Consider the following 3,351-nt stretch of genomic DNA (forward strand, 5'->3'; position numbering starts at 1 on the left):
AAGAATGCTACGAAATCTGTTTTTTGTTATGTTACAGACATGTGTCATGTCAAATCCTCATCAATAGTGGTCAAATCATAAGGAAAGCCTTTCTGAAGACTTACTGCATCAATTAAGACTTCAGCAGAATAATATGAATATCGCTTATAATGAAGACATCTTTAACAGAGCTCTTATCATGATTTTTTTTTCTTATTACGTGCTTCGCCCTTAGGCAGTACACGGAAAGTGAGGGATGCCTTGTGGAGGTCTTTTTAAGGAAAACTGGCTTATATCCATGTTATAAATGGGGAAACCACGAAAACGCCCATGCAGCCAGCACGTTCGCTGTAACTCGAACCCCTGACCGAACTACCAGTGTTCAGCGGCTTTTACCACTCGGCCGCTGGTGGGTCCTCTTATCATGATTGAGGACAAAATTCGCTTCTTAGGTGGACAAAACTTGCAGTCATTCGGTTTACCTGAACCAACAGGAAATGTTCAATCGGCAATGCACAGTGAACTTTCTCATGAAATGAGTTGCAATTTGCAAGAACTTACAACATACTTAGAACATGAAAAGAAACTGGTTCCAGATCAACAGGAAGCATTTGAAACAATTATGATTGCAGTTTCGAATCAAGTTGGTGGTACTTTTTTATTGATGCACTAGGTGGTACTTGGAAACCGTTCCTCATTAATCTTATACTGTCAAAAATACGAGCTAGGAAACACGTTGCGCTGGCTGTTGCATCATCCGGAATTGCTGCTACATTGCTAAAGGGAGGAAGAACTAATTTAAATTACCACTAAATTTGGAAAGTACAGAAACACCATCATTTAATATTTCTAGAAGTTCTGTCAAAGTTCTTGTAGAAGTTCTACAAGAGTGCAAGTTAATTGTGTTGGGATGAATGCACAATGTCTTACAAAGCTGAGTTCAAAGCCTTTGGTGTTACTCTGCAAGACCTGACATATAACAACAGAAGAATGGGAGACTTTGTGTTGGTACTTGCCAGAGATTTTCGACAGACACTACTCGTTGTTCTACGGAGTGACACAAGCTGACCAAATGCATGTATTCTTAAAATCATCATATATTTGGAATGAAAATCAGAGTCTTCATCTTAGAACTAATATGAGAGTTCATATTTATGAAGATACTACAGCTGAAGAATTTTCTGAAACTCGGAAATGGATTCTTCACACCAGATAAACAAGATGGATGTATCTCACTGGATCGTATCGGAAATATTGTGGAAAGCCACCAAGACCTCTTGCAGTATTTCTCAACTTAAGACAGCACTTTACCGATCGCAGCTCGCTATGGGAAAGATCCATTCTTGCACCAAAAAATGATACAGTGAGAGCCCCTAATAAACAACTTTTAGCACAGTTGGGCCTAGCAGTGTTCAAATTTACAAGTCAGTTGATACTAGTGTTCTACGGATGAGGCTGTAAATTATCTAACTGAATTTTTGAATTCTTTGGAACTGCCTGGAGTACCTTCGCATAATCTGGAGTTTAAAGTTGGTGCACCTATAGTGCTGTTAAGAAATTTAGATCCCCCTTCACTCTGCAGTGGTACAAAATTATCTGTCAAGAAGCTCATGAAAAATGTTATTGAAGCAGCTAGTTTGACTGATCATGAAAAAAAGGAAAAGATATATTCATCCCAAGAATTCCCATTATAACATCTGATGTACCATTTCATTTTAAACGGCTTTAATTCTCAATATCTTAAAGTTTTGCAATAAATATCAACAAGGCACAAAGACAGTCTTTAAAGGTTGTTGGACTTGACCTACAAAGTCCATGTTTTTCACACGGCCAGTTATATGTTGGTTGCTCTAGAGTAGGAAAAAAGGATAATCTTTACATCTTTTGTTCCCAATGGGAAACATTTAATATTGTGTATCCAGAACTCTTTCAAAAATAGCAATAAATTAACTAACTGTAACACTTTGCATGCTTAAAATCATCCTATGTGTGAAACGAAGCTCAAAGTTACAAGTTTGCAAATTACAAGCTGTGATATGACTGCAAGTTAAATGACTGTGATATGACTGCTGACACATTTTCTCAGAAGATTACCTAAAGTGTTATAACATTTTTAACTCATCGTCATATATTGGGCGTTATTAAAACGTAATGCTTTTTCTGTATATTTTTTTTTCATAATTCTAATTTGTAAAACTCAAAATTTCAGAAAAAGAATCATTCAAACTATCGAGTAAGAAAATGTTAAAAAAATTTGACTCATCAGAAATGGCATGGAGTTACTTATTTTATTGTAAAATTTTCATATAATTTTTATGTAGTTATGGTGGTGGTTAAGAAGGGTGAAATAAATTGTGTCTTAACAAATGTTTAATACACATCTCATGCAATCAATTTGCTAAAATTTCAAGATATATATGTTTTTCTGGTTTTCTTTATACATCAAGGAAGTATACAAGGGGGTTTGGAATCTTAACAAAGAAAAAAAGTTGGAAGAACTTACGGCACCATCGGTCCCAGGTGTTTCCTTTAGGCATTTTTCCGGTACATTTAAAAGCCAGATAAAGGCTGGCCGCATAGCGGCTAGTCTTCTCTACATATAATAAAGGAAGAGTCTGTCTGTGTGCGTGCCTTTCATTCGTGCTGCGAGTAAGCTAATAGACCCAGAGCTACAACATTTGGTACATAGGTGCACCTAGACAAGAGCCAGTGTACCTCGAAGCGATTTTTTCAAAATTAGAGTGAGTTTTTTTATTTTATGTTTTTTGATGAAATCGCGTCAAATTGATAATTCTCTCTCAGTATAGCATCAACAATGGCAAGCAGCCATTGTTGCTGCTATAACACTGTTGCCATTGTTGCTGATATGTCACTGTTGCCAATATCAGCACTGTTGCCACTCGGAAAAATGAGGGCGATAGTTCTGTGCAGTTTTTTAATTTAATCTTTCTCTTGGATTACTGGACGTTTTTCGAGAGTACTTGAATACGACGTTTGTCGAATTTGTCGAGAGAACGTTTTTTTTTTTTTTTTTTTTTTCCCCGTTGCATTGAAAAGCCAGACGAAGGCTCGCCGCGTAGCGGCTAGTAATATTATAAAATATCGCGAGGTCAGATGAAATTTACTACATTGTTAGCGAAACGAAGCGTTAACTCAGATGAGCTATTAGTTTCGAAACGGCATTTTGCGTCGAAAGACTTTTCAAATTGTTGCCACCATATATTATTGCCCTGTATTGCATTTAAAGAAATTAAATAATGAAGAATCTGCATGAATGGATGTATGTTTCTCGCATTGTGATTACCCTGTTTCTCGCATTGTGATTCCCCTTATTTTTCTAGGAGAGCATCCTCCACAAAATTCGTAACAACA

The sequence above is a fragment of the Stegodyphus dumicola genome, chromosome 7, assembly GCF_044657685.1.
Source record: "Stegodyphus dumicola isolate Sdum_Otavi_A_Nest chromosome 7, ASM4465768v1".
Lineage (NCBI taxonomy): Eukaryota > Metazoa > Arthropoda > Arachnida > Araneae > Eresidae > Stegodyphus > Stegodyphus dumicola.